General features: G+C 47.7%; 1 long non-coding RNA gene across 1 annotated transcript; it reads right to left on the bottom strand.

The window, feature by feature from the left end:
• Nucleotides 1–4,816: 4,816 nt before the first annotated feature.
• Nucleotides 4,817–11,454, bottom strand: LOC127042569 (uncharacterized). Its single transcript, XR_007771974.1, has 2 exons — nt 11,140–11,454; nt 4,817–4,993 (listed from the first exon to the last, which is right to left on the bottom strand). It is a non-coding gene; the product is annotated as an uncharacterized LOC127042569 (long non-coding RNA).
• Between the last annotated feature and the right edge of the window lie 5,409 nt (nt 11,455–16,863).

The following is a 16,863-nucleotide window of genomic DNA, read 5'->3' as shown; positions in this document are numbered from 1 at the left end:
GATATTTGTATCTGTGACCAACAAAAACCGCCTAAGCTACCCAGGGCCACCTACCATCAGGATGTAGGTAGCTGTTCCCCCCCAAACACACCTAATCCACCCGGAACCCCTCCAGCCTAGATGTAGGTATCTCTGACCCCACGAATCCGCTAAGACATGACAGGACCCCTCCAGCATCGACATAGGTATCTGTGCCCACACAACCCTCCTAAGACCCCCAAAACCCCTCCAGCCTAGACGCAGGTATCTGTGCCCAGCATGAACCCCCTAAGGTCCCTAGGACCCCTCTTGCCTGGATGAATGTATCTGTGCCCCTTACAAACCCCTAAGACCCCCCCAGGATCCCTATAGACCGGACGTAGATATCTGTGCACCCTCACGAACCCACTGATCCTCCCAGCGACCCCTACAGCATGGAAGTAGGTATCTGTACCCCAAAATTCCCCAAAGCAACCCCAGGACCCCTACAGCCTCGATATAGGTATCTGTGCCCCCGCACAACTCCCTAATACCCCCAGAACTCCTCCAGGCTGGACGTAGATATTTGTGACTTCCAGGAACCCCCAAAGCCCTCCCCAGGACTTCTCCAGTCCCTACATAGGTATCTCTGCCCCCACCAGCCTTCTAAGACCCATAGGGCCCCCATCAGCCTGGTTATAGCTATGTGTACGCCACACAAAACCCTAAGCTCCCCAGGGCCCCCTCCAACTGGTACGTAGGTATCTGCGCAACCACAAACCCTTAAGTACCCCAGGGACCCCTCCAGACCATACTTAGGTTTCTGTGACCCTTACCAACTCCTTAAACCCCCAGGGACCACTACAGCATGGAGGTATGTATCTATGCTCACCACAACCCCCTAAGCCATCCAGGGACCTCTCCAGCCCTGACGTAGATATTTGTGCCCCTCATGAAGCCCCTAATGCCCACCAGAATGTCTCCAGCCTGGACGTAGCTATCTGTGCCCCCCCACGACCCCTAAGTCCCCCAGGCATCTCTACAGCCTCTACATAGGCTTGATGCTCTGTGCATTACCCTGCATGACCACATGTTGTCACTGTTCCTCTATGAGAGAAATGCTCTGTGCGTTACCCTGCATGGCGACATGGAATCACTGTTGCTCCATGCAGGAAGTGCTCTGTGCATTGCCCTGCATGGCCACATGGTGTCACTGTTGCTCCATGCAGGAAATGCTCTGTGCATTACCCTGCATGGCCACACGGTGTCACGCTTGCTCCATGCAGGAAAAGCTCTGTGCATTACCCTGTGTGGCCACACGGTGTCACTCTTGCTCCATGCAGGAAATGCTCTGTGCATTACCGTTTGTGGCCACACGGTGACACGCTTGCTCCATGCAGGAAATACTCTGTGCATTACCCTGTGTGGCCACATGGTGTCACGGTTGCTCCACAGGGGAAATGCTCTGGGCATTACCCTGCATGGCCACACGGTGTTACTGTTGCTCCATGCGCGAAATGCTCTGGGGATTACTGTGATGGAGTGGGGACTGTCTGTGTGGGGACTGGGAGAGCAGCGGGTGACTTTAGGTGAGGCACAGGACCTAAGCCTGTAACTTAAGCTAGGCAGCGGGGAGGGGTTCAGCACCTTTGCCCAGGAAGCTGAATAAAGGAAGGGGCTGGCTGGAGGGAGTTAGTTCAGTTTTGGTTTGGAGCCGGGTTGTTGGAATTCAGGGAATCCCAAACTGGGAACTTAGCTTCCTGAACCCCCAGAAGGACTCGATTGAGGGGTCCTGGTTGTGCCCAAAAGCCCTGCTGTATCCTTCGTTCCTGTTGGCCAAAAAAACCTTCTGTTTTACTGGCTGGCTGAGTCACTGTGTGTCCCAGGAAGAGGGGTGCATGGCCAGATTCCACCACACTACGTGACACCCCCTATGTCCCTCTGGGACCCCTGCAGCCTGGACGTATGTACCTATGCTCACCACAACCCCTGAGCCCTCCAGGGACCTCTCCAGCCCTGACGTAGATATTTGTGCCCCTCATGAAGCCCCTAATGCCCACCAGAATGTCTCCAGCCTGGACGTAGCTATCTGTGCCCCCATGACCCCTAAGCCCCCCAGGGATCTCTACAGTCTCTACATAGGCGTGATGCTCTGTGCATTACCCTGCATGGCCACATGTTGTCACTGTTCCTCTATGAGAGAAATGCTCTGTGCATTACCCTGCGTAGCCACATGGAATCACTGTTACTTCATCCAGGAAATACTCTGTGCATTTCTCTGCATGGCCACATGGTGTCACTGTTGCTCCATGCAGGAAATGCTCTGTCCATTACCTGGTGTGGTCACAAGGCATCAATGTTGCTCCATGCGTTAAATGCTCTGTGCATTACCCTGCCTGGCCACACGGTGTCACAGTTGCTCCATATGGGAAATGTTCTGTGCGTTACCGTGCGTGGCCACACGGTGTCACAGTTGCTCCATATGGGAAATGCTCTGTGCATTACCCAGTGTGGACACACGGTGTCACTGTGGCTCCATGCGGGAAATGCTCTGGGCATTACTGTGATGGAGTAGGGACTGTCAGTGTGGGGGATGGGAGAGCAGGGGGTGACTTTAGGACCGGACACGTGCTCAGCCTGTAACCTGAGCTAGGCGCGGGGAGGGGTCAGCACCTTTGCCCGGGAAGCTGGACACAGCAAATGGCCAGCTGGAGGGAGTTGGGTTAGTTCAGTTTCGGTTTTGGTCTGGGTGGTTGGAATTCAGGGATTCCCAAACTGGGAACTAAGTTTCCTGAACCCCTAGAAGGACTTGATTGTGGGGTCCTGCTTGTGCCTCCAAGCTCTGCTGTATCCTTCGCTCCTGTTGTCCAATAAACCTTCTGTTTTACTGGCTGGCTGAGAGTCACTGTGAGTCCCAGGAAGAGGGGTGCAGGACCGGACTCCCAAACACTCCGTGACAGACCCTAAGCCCCTCCGAGACCCCTGCAGCCTGGACGTAGGTATCTGTGCCTCCCACCAAACACCTAAGACACTCAGAGATCCCTCCAGCCTGAACTTAGGTATCTGTGCCCCCCACAAACCCCCTAAGCCCCCGAGGGACCTATACAGCCAGAACATTGGTATCTGTACCCCATATAGACTCCATAAGCCCCTTGCGACACTCCAGTGTGCACGTAGGTATATGTGCCCCTCAGAAACCCTCTAAGCCCCCAGGAACCCCTACAGCCTGGACATAGGTATTTGCACTCCCACAACCTCTCTAACCCCCCCCTCCCGGGACATCTGCAATCTGGACGTAGATATCTGTGCCCCTCACGAAACCTCTAACCCCCCCTGGGAACGATACAGCCTGGACATACGTATCTGTGCCCACTCGAACCCCTAAAACCCACTGGTACCCCTACAGCCTGGACATCAAAGGTGTCTTTGGCCCCCACAAATCCCCTAAGACTCCCAGGATGCCTCCAGCCTGGACGTAGGTATCTTTGCCCCCCACTAACCTCCTAAGCCCCCCTGGTAACCCTACAGCCTGGATGTAGGAATATGTGCCCCCCACGAACCCTCTAAGCCCCCATGGGACCCCTAGAGCATGGAGATTGGTATCTCTGTCCCCCCCAAACTCTCTATGCCCCCCAGGGACCGCTATGGCCTGGACATAGGTATCTGTGCACCCCAAGGCCCCTAAGATCCCCCGGACCTCTGCAGCCTGGCTGTAGGTGTGACGGTGCTGCCCGTGGGAGCCAGCTCAGCTCACTCAATCAGAGTGAATTGCAAACAAAACAGGGCAGACAAATCCCAAACGCTGCTGGTTATTTCAATACTTAGATTTACCAAGCCAGCACAAAACAGCTTCTGTAGTACCTCACTGGTTACTTAGAAGTTTAAACCACGCAGTTCCCTTAAAGTACCCAGCCTCAGGCCTCCGTCCAGACACACCTGCTGGATATGATGATGATTCCTGAAAATCTTACTTCATCATATAAAAGAAAAGATTCTTCCGATCCCAAAGGATCAACCACATAACCAGGTTCAATTATAACTTAGATTTTACCTAAAATACATGCTATAGCCAATTCTTATTAACTAAGCTAAAATTTATTAGAAAAGAAAAGAGAGAGAGAGAGTGTTGGTTAAAAGATTAATAGACCTATAGACTTGAATTCAATTTTTGAGGTTCAGATACAAAGTAGACATGAGCTTGTAGTTGCCAAAAGTCCTTTTAGAAATAGTCCATAGGTTATAATCCAATGTCCATATTCAGGGTGGCTCCAGTCAATGACTGGGGATCTCAATCCTTGTGGCTTAAGGTTTCCCCCTCTTGAAACCCAAAGCAGATCTGAGATGAAGAAGGATCGTGTCCCAGGTTCTTAAACATTTCCAGCAGCCTTTCAGCCTGAGAAAACAATAGGCTTAACTCTTCTTCCAAACATCCTGGCAATTAGTACATCCATCAAACAGTTCAGATACAGATTACCACAACCTTCAAAGAGACACAGACATTAATACTATTTCACTCAAGTATCATCATAAATGTTAATATTCTTTTTTTGCTCTTTGAATTAAAACTAGAGCAATAGACAAGACTTCTTTGCTGACATCACAAGACCTGAGCAAACACCTCCCCTTCTACCTCTAACACTGCAGACTTGCATTTCAAAGCTCTGTTCATTTACATATCTTGTTAACCAGTTTTTAAGGTTCACCCACGGGTCAGGTCAGTCGGTGAGGTGAGTTAATTAACTCTTTCTGGCCCTGTCACCTTTCAATGAGATATTAGATTATACTTATGTCAGGGACTCTAACCCAGACGGCAAAGTTCGTTGTCTGACCGCGAGAGAGACAGGCAACACCAGCAAGGTCCGATCAAAAGCTCTTTATTGACAAGTGCACGCATCAATAGAGAGCAGCTCGTCTCCAGAGAGAACCAGCCTGCTCTTTACATCTTAGTATAAGCCTATGTAGACAGTTCCGTCGCGTCATAAATTATTCACTGGAGCAACCCACCCCCTTCTTCTAACAACTAGAAACTAGACACCTTTAGTATACATGCATGCCTAAAGTTAGAAATGTAGGGGAGTTAAAAACAAACAAAGAACAAAACCAGGGAGCGAAAACAAGGAGGCTGGGAAACTAGGACTCTTATCAGTTCTTCGAAGGAGCTGCCCGAACACAGCACATCTGGTACTATGCCAGGAATGCAGCTTCTCTCTTATCTCACTTTTTCCCAGCGCTTGTGAGACATGCTGCTGCTTCTCAGTGTTTTCCACTCAGGGATTACCCACAAACCTCTGTTAGCCTGACTTTGGTCAGGTTGGCATACCTGGTTTTGTCTGCTATATCTTTATTCAGGCCTAACAGTCCCCCCTTTGTCCCTAGAGGACCATAATGGGACTCTTGGGACACATATCCATTTAACAATTGTACGGGGGAGGCTAGTAAACCATGACCCAAGGTCTGAGTGGAGGTCCTTAAAACTAAAAGTGTGATCAAGAGATATAGCATGGAAAACAACAGCAACATTCTTAATAGCTTGTAAATCTTTGTCAATTAAGCCAGAGTGATTAACAGCAAAGCAACATTTTTCCCCAATGCGAGCACAAGCCCTTCTCTAATTCAGCATTCATGGCATTTAGCACACGTCTATTTTGCAAAGTTACTTCTGCTACTTCATCAGTCTTTCGTTGCAACTTTTGGAAAGCGTCTATTAATGCATTAGCTGGTTTTTTCAAGCTCTGCAGAAATATTAACAACTGCTCTCTTGAGCTTAGCCACCCACAATCCAGGAATGACTGCACGGACAAAAGAGTGGAATCCTGTTTGTCTGACAACTAAGGGATTGGGGCACTGACTATAAATCAGTTAGGTATACCAAGTGGTCTAATTTCCCAGATGTTTCGGTGAATAATCCAGTCCCATGTGCATCCTCCCCATGGACCCGTCAGGATTCGGTATGTGGAAGCCCACACCCCCCAGTCCAAATGCTTGGAAGGAGCACTGTAAATGTTTACACTTCCACCCAGAAAGTCTTTAGTATATCTCCATGACCACAGATCAGATGGTACTCCTGATGTGTCTGTAAGGGCAGTGGGCCAAGTCTGGTACTCAAGATCACTCCAAATGGCCATCAGATGGTCATTCAGGAAATTCTGAATCTCCAAACATACTAGATCCCACTGCAATGCCTTCCCAGCCTCAGTGAAATTTAATACCATCTTTCCTTGGTGTAGTACTATATTACATTTGTTATTTAACTATTTTCAGGTACTTTTAAAAGGCATTGACATTAATAGCATAGGAGGGGGTTACATTATTAGTCACTGGAATGGTTTCAATACAGGTAAAATTTCCAGTGGCAGAACAAACTCTTCGGGTACTTGTTATTTAAAATCCAATTAGAGAGAGCAATACATGCTGAAGAATTTATCCACAACACAGGGCACAGCCTGTAGAATAAACCCCAAAATCCAATCAATACCACATTCCCAAGCATGGGTCCCTCAAATTTTTTCTGCCAGTGTACAATTCTTTGTTTCTTCACCGGGGTCAGTTCTTAATGTCCTTTCTAGTCAGGAATTCCTGGACTTTAGCAATTTCAGTGGAGTGAGTGTTCCTTCTTCTTTCCCAAAACAGTCTTGGTGCAGCATCCTATAGGGGAGAGGTTACTAGCACATCACCCTGTAATGGTTTTGCTTTTTCTAGAAAAATTCAAAGGCACAGTAGATCTGTCAGTGGATAAGGGAGAGGCTACTAGCACTTCACCTTGTACTTTTTCCCTACTGTCCAGAAGGCACAGTGGAGCTAGAAGGTGAAATAGGCTAATCATCAGTAGGAGAATTCTCCCAATGTGGAGGGGTCTTTTTGCAGTGAGAATCTTGGGTCCAAGCAGTCAGTCTTTGGTACTTCACAGCGGTGTTGGTAGTCATCAGGACTTAAGGGCCTTTCCAGCATGGAGCCAAGGCAGTCTTTCGTTGGTGGACCTTTACATCAATCCCGTCTCCTGGTTCCAAGGAGTGGCAGGGCTGCTAGGGTCTTTGGGTAGCGCTTCCTTACCTGTGAGAAAAAAAACTTAACACATTTCATTAGTGCCTGGCAGTGTTTTTCAGATCTCATAGCTGCATGGGCAAATTCAAGCCCTCCTTTTCCTGGTTGTTAACCAAGTCTTAACTGTGAGCAGTGTCCTTGAATGGAGTCAGTGTCTTATCTATAGCCTGAGCTTGCTATTTTATTTTATTTTATTTTTTCAGTTAATTCATTCTGTTCTTTGTGCTTCTTCCCTTCTTGGCTTCTTTTAACCTGCAAAGGAAACTTTCACTTTTTACTCATACACCTTTTTCCCAACAATGAACACCTACACATTGTCATTATACAGTACATTAGTCTTATTATTTAATATATGCCACACACACTCTTTTACTAAAATAACCTTATTACAGAGCTTTCGAGCAACAAGCCAGGACAAGCACACCCACTTTGAGGAGTTCACTCAATACAACCTCTAGTCCAATAGCCTTCCACCATCCCCAGCCCTCTGGCTAGAAATCTGAGGTAGCCAGAAAGATCCCATGTACAATATGGGGAGTGGGTTAACTTTTCATGTCCTTGCTTTCAAAGACTGTTGGTATGCAAATTTTAACAACAATTTTTGCAATTAACAATTTGACCAATAAAGTTTCTTTTCCTTACTTAAGGAAATGCATTAGACTTTAGTATATCACATTCTCCTGATTTATCTAAACACTTTGTATTCCAAGTTGAACAAAACAAGTATCTGCATTTTAATTTAACCTTTTTGTTTGATTTTAAACTAGATTATTTTATAAAAATATTAAACACAAAAATTCCAGCCACAAGACAAACACCACAAGACAGAACATAGAACACAAAACATAATTTCTATTGTGCCAGTAAATGCATGGTACGTTGAATGCTGTTTAGCTGGCATCAGTTTTCTCTGATTATCTGAAAGACAAAAAAACAGAGGTCTACCCCTTCTGGGCAGACAATCATTGCTTAAAATAGACAAATACCCTTGTTGATTTCAGGAAAAACAGAGGAATTATCCCATATTTTATGTGTTTCATAGGCAGCCCAGGTTTCAGTGGCTCCTACCTTATCAGTTAGATAATTTGCATGAATACAGATGCTTTCTGGCTTGCTTTTTACTTTTAACTCTTGCTTTCAAACACTGAAAGAAAACATCACTACTTATAGTGCCCTTACAGCCTAATAAAATTTCAATTACATAGCACTATATACATTCTTCAGCTAATTTAACTGAATTCTAAATGATTGCAATTAACAATTTCTTTGCCTCAATTTATTTACAAACATTTCAAAGACACCAAGAACTTTCCTCTTTAGCATTTTTACAAAGTTCAACTGCTGTTTCCTCCAGCAACTACAGAGTTAACTTCTCACTCTCCCTTAAATCACTTGCTTGTCTCCCAACAGCCACTTTTATCAACTCAAATCACCATTCCAAGTAAGCTCTGGGTATTTGAAATCCCCATGCTTACACTTACTTACTCCTTCCTTCTACTACACCCTTAAAGTTTTCCAACCTGTTTTCCAATCTCTCTGTCTGTTGCCTGCCCGCCTGGGCCCGATCCTGCTTTTCTCACTGAACCGTCCCTTCCATAGGCACCAACTTCTTCCACTAGCAGTTTAGCTAGGAGGGTGGGCTTCTCAACTAGCCCCCCACCCCTCCTGGTCTCTTCCCTTAAACATTCTTACTCACAAGACTACCCGAGTCCTCCTTCATGAGGCTTGCCACCTAGACGAAGACACATGGCCCATTGGGCAAAGGCCATTTACTTAACATATAATTTGAAGGACTACTCTTAGAGGGTTTACCCAGAGACTCATTCATCTGTTTGACACTTAAACAGAAAAGAGAATTACACAGAGAGCAGAGGGAATTACAGTCTAAGCCAGACTTTCCCACTTCTATACACTGACCGCTACAGGGGACAGGACAGAAGGATCTCAATTTAACCTCAGAGCTGTCTCGCACACATGGCTTCCACTCCGAGGAATTACGAACAAGAGGTTCAGTTCCACCCACACTCCTAACACCCAAATGAACAGAGAAAAAAAACAACAACAGTAACGGGTTAAATAGAACAGAACCAGAACCAGATAGTGTTTCCTTATCCTATTAGGACTCACTTTTACTCGTGCAGTTCTCAGCATATAACACCAACAGTACCAAGCAAAGCAAACACAAAATAACAAGGGTAAAACAAATAGATGGTGTAAATTCTGCAGGGCTCCCCCCTTCTTAATTGCTCACCAAACTGTGACAAATTTCTGTTACCAATCTATCCCTCATGTCAGATGATCAGGCTGACAGTACAGGATCGTTGGGGGAAGATAAAGAAAACACACCATATAACTGAATTTTAAAGCTTCATTAATAAAATAATAAAACAACAACGGAGAGTGTTGGGAACGCTCCCACATCACTTGTCTTTTGAGCTGGATTATTGGGATTCCAGTTAGGGTCAGTAATTAGCCAAGGTGCATTCAAATGAGCTGCAGATTTTTCTTTTACTTTTTGTCTTTCATCTTCTGTCATGAGAGTATCTAATAACTGATTTACATTTGCCCAAGTGGGCACATGAGTGAAAAAGATTGTGCAGAACATTCTTTCCACTGCCTCAGGATTGTCTCATAAGTGAGGCATAGTGCACTGCCAGTTAAACAAATTTGAAGTTGCAAACAGGGTATGGGTAAAACCATTTCATGTTCCCCAGCAACCAGTAGAACCAGATAAGTTCTCAATGAGGTTTGTAATATCAGAGGTGTCTCAGAAACATTCTCTCTCATGGAGTTAAGTAACCTAGTGGGGGTCCACAAGGGCAAGGACAATGGCTGCTGTAATATTGGGGGTGTTTGAAAAGCAGTCCCTGACCAAGTTTGCAAAAGGCTGGCTGGAGGCTGCACAGAGGGGGTGAGGCTGCCTGATTCCTCTGAAGATGAGGGAACATCACTCTGAGCTCCCCCTTGATTCTCCTCTGTCCCTGAACTGTCCCTAACCTGCTTTTGAATCCTTGCACTCCATCAGACGGGGAAGAACAGGAACAAAATTGTCCTCCTCCCGGTGCGGCTCTGGTGCATATGGTGGGTGATTTTTTTACAAGAGCTCTCCATACAAACAGCTTCAAAAGCTACCCATCCCTCCATGGGTTTATAATTATACCATACAAACAAGTAATCCATTTGTCTCGGCCTAAGATCAACCAAAATATCCCTTAAGGAGTTCCTCCTATCTGTGGAAAAGGTTTCACCCACCGGCCAGTCTCTAGTTGGGGACAAATGAAAGGTAAATGATGGCCATTGGATCCAACACAGATTTCTCATCTTAAATTTAACTAGATCAGCTGTCTCAGAAATCTCTTTCCAATCTCTAAGTATCAGAGACAACGGGGCATCCCCCGGGCACTTACTGCCAACTTGTCTCATTTTAATGAAGGGACTCTAACCCCTCTTCATGAAGGGACTCTAACCCCTCCTCCCCGGGTCGAGGTAAAGGGACTCTAACCCCCACCTCCCCGCGTCGAGCGCTCGCTTACCTCTCCAGGGACTTGAACACCTGGACTGAGACTCAAACCCAGGCTGGGACTCTAACCCAGACAACTTGGATCCTGTGCAAACCTGGACTGGGACTCTAACCCAGACCTGGACTGGGACTCTAACCCAGACATAAGTAGTCAGGGACCCTAACCCCGACAACCTGGACCCTACTCAATGGGTAGGTGGACGTTGCTGGATTTCCAAGAGTTTCAGCTGGTTCACAGAACACGCCTTATCGCCAACGCAGAGATCAGATCACCAGGCAAGGCTCCTCTAAACTGGAGGATGCGCGCTGCGTTGCCTCAGGGTCCGATCCCCCGCCGGAGAGTCAGACGGATCCCGGCGGAGTCGCCAAAGATGTCAGGGACTCTAACCCAGACGGCAAAGTTCGTTGTCTGACCGCGAGAGAGACAGGCAACACCAGCAAGGTCCGATCAAAAGCTCTTTATTGACAAGTGCACGCATCAATAGAGAGCAGCTCGTCTCCAGAGAGAACCAGCCTGCTCTTTACATCTTAGTATAAGCCTATATAGACAGTTCCGTCGCGTCATAAATTATTCACTGGAGCAACCCACCCCCTTCTTCTAACTACTAGAAACTAGACACCTTTAGTATACATGCATGCCTAAAGTTAGAAATGTAGGGGAGTTAAAAACAAACAAAGAACAAAACCAGGGAGTGAAAACAAGGAGGCTGGGAAACTAGGACTCTTATCAGTTCTTCGAAGGAGCTGCCCGAACACAGCACATCTGGTACTATGCCAGGAATGCAGCTTCTCTCTTATCTCACTTTTTCCCAGCGCTTGTGAGACATGCTGCCGCTTCTCAGTGTTTTCCACTCAGGGATTACCCACAAACCTCTGTTAGCCTGACTTTGGTCAGGTTGGCATACCTGGTTTTGTCTGCTATATCTTTATTCAGGCCTAACAATTATAATGTCACAGTCTCGGTGAGTTGACTGCTGCAGCTCCCCGTAGACTCTGCCTGCGCCTCTCACCGAGCTGGAGTACAGCAGTCGAGGGGAGAGCACTCAATGTATTGCATCTACACTAGACGCGATATATCAACCGCCGCTGGATCGATCGCTGCCCACCGATTCGGCAGGTGGTATAGACATACCCCGAGTATCTGGTGATCGGAGCTGGACCCCCGAGGGGGACACATTGAAGGAACTCAGGGGTTAAGGTGCCTCTATTGTCAACTCTCAGGGCTGCTGTGGCTCAGAGGAGGGTGCCTGACTGCCTGGCAGGCTTAGGCGCCGCAAGCCTTGGAGGTGGGAGAAGTGAAGCGGCCACGGCGTGCTCGGGGTGCTCGTGCTCGGAGCAGGGGTGAGCTCGGGCGACGGGGGTGCCGCAGGGCAGAGCAGGAGAGTTGCCACAAGAGGGGAGCCTCAGGGTGGAGGGGGGAGCTGCCACGGGTGGGGCGCCTCAGGGCAGGGGTGCGGGGGGGGGAGGGTGCAAGGTGGAAGTTTCGCCTAGGGCATGAAACTTCCTTGCAACGGCCCTGCCCCACGCCCTGCCTGCAGCCAGCCCTGCACCCCCTGCCCTGCCCTGCCGGCAGTCAGCCTCTCTCTCCAGCCAGCCCTGCACCTTCTGCTTTGCCTGCACCAGCCGCATCCTCCCTGCCCTGTCTCCAGCCAACCCCTGATGCACCCCCCTGCCTGAAGCCAGCCAGCCACGCAGCCCTTGCCCTGCCTGAAGCCAGACCCTACCTCCAGCCAACCCCACATCCACTGGTGCCCTGCACTTCCCAGGGCAGTAACCCTGCACATCTGCTTCAATGAGGGGGGCAGGGAGCAGCTGGGACCCACACATGTGCACACCCTAGGGTGACCAGACAGCAAGTGTGAAAAATCGGGACGGCGTGGGGGGTAATAGGATCCTAGATAAGACCCCAAAATTCGGACTGTCCCTATAAAATTGGGACATCTGGTCACCACAGCACACCCCCAGGACTCCTGAGTTCCATTGCTGGGTTTCCTATTGGTTCCTCTGCTGGTTGTTTTCCTTCTTCTGGGGACTTTGGGCAAGTTGCTCCCCACTCTCGGGCTCTGTCCCCAGCAGTCAAATGGGGATTTCATACCTTCCCGCTATTGGAAAATGCTGGGAGAATCCCCCAGCAAAAGCTGCTCTGACAGTGCTAAGCAGCATCTGACCATTCAAGGTCGGAGCTCACTGCCCAGGAGGAGTGCTTGGCTCTGGGGTTTCACTTCAGCCCAGTGTAGAGAGAGAGCCCTAACCATGGAGTTTGGCTCAAGAAGACCAAGTCTCCAATTTGTTAAGGGTGTTTTGAATTTCAATCCTGTGCTCCAAAGTGCTTGGTGTCAGTTGTAAACTTTAGGAGCATGCTCTCCACTCCATTTTCCAAATCATTCATGAAAATATAGAATAGTACCTGACACCGGACTGATCCCTGCCAGACCCACTAGGTTCACCCTCCCCGTTGGGCAGCTAAACATGGAGAAGGGCTCCTGGAGTCTTGGCTTTCAACCAGCTCTGCACCCACATTACACTGATTGCAGCTGGACTGCATTTCCCTCGTTTGCTTCTGAGAATGTCCTATGGGACTGTGTCAAAAGCCTTAGTAACACCAAGCTAGATCCCATCTATTGTTTACTCACCTCTACCAGGCCCAGAACCCTGCCAAAGAAGGAAAGAGGATTGGTTTGGAATGATTTGTTCTTGACAATTCCACGCTCACTAGTCATAAGAACCAAATCATCCTGTAGGTGCTGCTGACAAACTGAGTGTTTAAGAATGTATTGCAGGATCTCTCCAGCTATGGCAGTCAGGCTAGCTAGTCCGTAAGTCCCAGAGGTCTTTTTGTTCCCCTTTGAAAGATAGGTCCTGTCTTGTTCATGGATGGGAAGATGATCTTTTTCAGGGGTCTCAGACGAGAACTGGGGCACAACACCTGGTTTGTTAAGGCCACAAAAACGGAGGCAGGAACCTCTTCTCTGCTGCTGGCAAAGAACCACAGGTACCTAAAAGATAGGGACTCACATCTTTGAATGGGCTTTAAAAAGGCAGTGGTTAATAAGTTTGGCCCCGACCATTTCTTGTTTCCACAGACTAGACATTTTAGCAAACTTTAGAATTCCTTGGTGCTAAACACTGTGAAACTCCCCTTTCTCCTTCACAGAGGGCTTTAATACCCCTTATCTCACTTGGGCTCTAAACTGCCCATAGTTCGAGAACTGTTCCTGTACCGATTGGACAGATGGGAGAAGGGAAGTGACCTACCCAAGGCCTACACAACAAGGCGATGGCAGAGCCAGAAAGAGAAGCAACCAGTTCTGACTCCTGTTCTAACAGATGAAAACACCCCAGAGCCCAGGAATCGAGATGGTGGGAAAATTTCATTCAAACCGTTTCTGTCCAAAAATCCCATTTAGACTAAACCAGTTTCTTTCTCAAAATCATAACAAGTGGGATGAAAGATCATTGCAAAAATATTTTGTTGCAAAACAAAAGCATCTCCTCTTTGTCAGAGTGTGTTAAATTGTCTCCTCGCACACAAAGAGGAGACACTTACATCTCAACCATTAGATAAGATGCTTCAATCTGAGCTAAGTCATTGCTACTATTAACAATTTCAAAATAAAAAAATACAAATAAAATAGACGATTTCAGCTAATCTATTATGTCATAATCTGGGAAACTTCATATTATGCACTAATTCTAGTGACACTCCCAAATGGATCCGCATCCTTCACCCACCATGAGGTAGGTAAGAGCGGATCATTACTATCCCTACTTGAAAGAGGGAGAAGCTCAGGCTGAGAAAGAAGAATTGACTTGTCTTAGGTCACACAGCCCGTCAGAGGCAGCGTTGGGAATAGGACCGAAGAGCCCTGATTTTCAAACAAACCATCGGATCTTGAATTTCAGACATTGAATGACCTGAATACTGTGCTCTCAGATGAGCTCCAGACCAACAACAGTGACAGTAATTATTCAGCAAGTATTTGAGGAGAACTGCAATGTTAGAGGGAATCATCAACTGCTCAGAGACAATTAATGCAGAGAAGCAGCAAAATTAATCAAAGATAGAACTGGTTCTGACTTATTTACTTGATCTTAAAAGAGAACAACAAGGACCTGAGTCTCCTCCCTGTCAACATCCCCCTGCTCAACCAATCAGGGTAGAGACGGAGGACGGGAGGCTGAGGGTTCTCACCAGAGTGCCCAAAGGATGGCCCAGGTCACCGGTGGGGATCACTGCCCGAGCACTATTTCAGTCCCACATTTTTGGGTGGACCTTCCATAGTGGGAGCTGCAGAGGACTTCCCTGCAACACACACACACACACACCTCCGTCCTGTTGTTGGGAAGGGAACAGGAGAAAGGACAAAAGAAGCAAGAGAAGAAGAGGAGGGAGGGATGGAAGAAGAGGTGAAACAAAAAGGACAAACCCTAATGTCCCCAGCGATTCTAAGGGACAAAATCCCAGGTGCGCAATAAAATTCTGCCTCCTTAAGCTCGTGTTTTCCATGCCTAGAATTCACTTGTCACCAGATAGATCAGACTGAACAGGTTTCAAACCTCCAGGAGGCTCTTACCTTCTAAACAGGGACGGCTGTTTTCTAGTAAAATCACTACAAGGGAAGGAGGAAACTCGGAAGAGGTTCCTCCTGGCGCTCACGTCCATGACCCCAAATAATCTCTCAGTCCTCAAAGAGAGACCTGGAGAAGGAAACGTGCTGAAGCAAAGCCACAGAGGTCTCTGAGGTTTCCCTGGCCCCTCGCCCCTGTCCTGCCTGGCTGATGTCAGCATCTCTGTGAGGTCACCACCTCCCCACCACCTTTGACCAATAGTCTGAGGTCCTGCAAACGGCCTTTGTGATGTCACTGCCACACCCCTCCCTTGCTGGGCTAATGTCCTGCCCCTGGCCAGGCACTTTGGAGGTTTGAGCTACTCCCTGTGGATCACCCCACTCAAGGAGCGTTCGTTCTAGGCAGCAAGCCGGCTAGACAGGAAAACATCAGACGCTGCTCCCAATGCTACACTCAGTTTCTCAGAAATTAGTCGACTTCATGGTCAGAAGACACCATTAGAGCATCTAACCTGCATATCACAGGCCTCCTGTATGACATAACAGCTACTTTGGGGGCAAACACATTCCAGAAAGGCATCTAGTCTTCATTAAATGACATCAGGAGATGGTGAATCCACCACTTTCCTTGGTAGCTTGCTCCTGTGGTGAATCATCCTCGCTGTTGACTATTGTGCCTCAGTTGTAATATGAATTTGTCTCTTTTCACTTTCCAGCCATTGGGTCTTGTTATGCCTTTCTCTGCTCCATTCAAGAGCCCGTAAATACCCAATCTTTTCTCTCCATTAAGGCCCTTCAACATTTCAATGAAATCACCTTTCAATCTTCTTTTGATAAGCTAAACAGGTTAAGCTCTTTCAATAGCTCACTGGAAGGCATTTTTCTCCAGCCCTCAGAACATTTGGTGGCTCTTTGCTGCCCTAGCTCCAATTTCACAACATCTTTTTCAAATGAGGATACCAGAACTGGAGGCAGTATAAAGGTTGTATAAAGGTAAAATTAAATAGGTTGCAGAGGAGTTTTTTTTTATTTCGGCTTTTGTTGCTAAAATCTTTGTCTCTCTGCAGTGAGAAAAAACACTCCCCGAATGCCAAAATTTGAGCCATGAAAAGCGGCAGTGTGAACAGCGCATCATAGGTGGAGCTGTGCTCCCGGTGACAAAGCTCCTGCCCCTCATTGGAGGTAGTTTGGCTTTGTTGCCGGGGAAGCTCTCTCTCAGCGATAAGGACGGCCACACAGCGCACCTTACAATGGCATGGTTAGAGTGGCACAGCTGCACCGTGGTAAGGTGCGCGGTGTAGACACAGCCTCAGAGCTGGGGAAATCCGACAGGCGCTGAGGAGCACAGGGTTCAGACAGAGACATCCGTTAGGAGAGGAACTATTCACAGGGATTCTCTATAGCCTAGTAAGGTGGAGAGGATGGAAGATGATAATGTACAGGTAGGTTCTGATGAGAAACAGTGAAATGAAAGAGTCTCCCTCAATTACATCATGTAATAGCAGACAGCTAAAATGGGACACATTTTAGAAGTGCTTAAATACAAACGCTAAACGTCTAAGTACTAAGACTGGTGAATTTGAGTGCCTGGTATTGAGTGACGATATTGATAGAATAGGCATCACAGAAACCCTTGCACCCCCTCCTGCACCCACATGGGGAGACTGACCTGTGTGCATGGAGCAGCTGGCATTGCTGCCCCCCACTCCTCCCTGGAACGCTGCTCATCTGGGCACCCCTAGGGGCTGTGGGATGTGGGGGCAAGAAGTGAGATCA

Source organism: Gopherus flavomarginatus, unplaced genomic scaffold (genome assembly GCF_025201925.1).
Source record: "Gopherus flavomarginatus isolate rGopFla2 unplaced genomic scaffold, rGopFla2.mat.asm mat_scaffold_60_arrow_ctg1, whole genome shotgun sequence".
NCBI lineage: Eukaryota > Metazoa > Chordata > Testudines > Testudinidae > Gopherus > Gopherus flavomarginatus.
Note: the sequence above shows the minus strand (reverse complement) of the source record. Positions and strands in the feature narration are given on the sequence as shown.